Genomic DNA, 997 nt, shown 5'->3' with positions numbered 1-997 from the left:
TACCTTAACCCTAAAGAAAATTATTTTCAATATAAGGATCTTGTATGGAGATAAGTGAAGTATTAAGCACTGAAGAGCAAAGAAAATCAATTCTTTGATGTTGGTATTCTTTAAGTCTCTTTAGTAGTTGAAAGATGGTTCATGACACAGAAAATCTGTGTTGAGATAACCAACTAGTGACTGCACATTTGTCTTTCTGTAATGGATTTTGAATAATTATGCCCTTTGGGAAGTTCTCACCAAGAGGAACTGATGACATCTATGAACAATGGAATAGCAACATGGACTAATGGTACAAAAGCTGTTTTAGCTTAGTATGTATCTATTTCACAAAGAAGCAGATTTTGCTTATATGGCCATACCACCTTGAATGCACCTGATCTTGTCTGGCCTCGGAAGTTAAGCAGGGTCAGGCTTGGTTAGTACTTGGATGGGAGACTGCCTGTGAATACCAATTGCCAAACCAGTAACCCCATGGAGTTGGTTCGTATCGGCACAAGAAGTCAGTTTCCACTCTGTCTTTATGTCCTTTATTTTGCTTGACAGTTTGAACCAAGAGAAATTAATTAATGACTGCCTCAGCAATGGAATTAGAACTATTAGATTTTTTTAAGTTTCATTTAAAAAGAACTGATGTTCTTTATGCAAGCCCTAAGTAGTTATTTAAACCCAAAGTATTTACTGGGGAAAAAAGAAGTGAAGTAACATTAATGTTGATTAGTATTGACAAGGCTGCCTTAGCCTGGTATGTGCTGTTTCTTCAAAGTAATTGTCTTTATTTGGCAACTTGGAGGTGCGTTTCTTTCAAGGTCTCTAATTGGCTGTGAATTCATTGCTTTGAAAAAAGGTGTTGGCTTGGATTTAGCCACATGATTAGTGTTTCATTAATTTATCTTAGCCCTGTGGAACCTGATACTTTATGATCTGAGGAAGGCTTTTAACTGAAAATGCTTATCATATGCAAATCAACAAAAAAGGGCTTTGTTTTATTGCTTTA

The 997-nt window shown here is 35.9% G+C and overlaps 1 pseudogene; it reads left to right on the top strand.

The window, feature by feature from the left end:
- The first annotated feature begins 348 nt into the window (after nt 1–348).
- LOC122799058 lies at nt 349–467 on the top strand (annotated as a pseudogene).
- Nucleotides 468–997: the final 530 nt, after the last annotated feature.

The sequence above is a fragment of the Protopterus annectens genome, chromosome 3.part1 (assembly GCF_019279795.1).
Source record: "Protopterus annectens isolate FY-2018-M chromosome 3.part1, PAN1.0, whole genome shotgun sequence".
NCBI classification, from domain to species: Eukaryota; Metazoa; Chordata; order Ceratodontiformes; family Protopteridae; genus Protopterus; species Protopterus annectens.
Note: the sequence above shows the minus strand (reverse complement) of the source record. Positions and strands in the feature narration are given on the sequence as shown.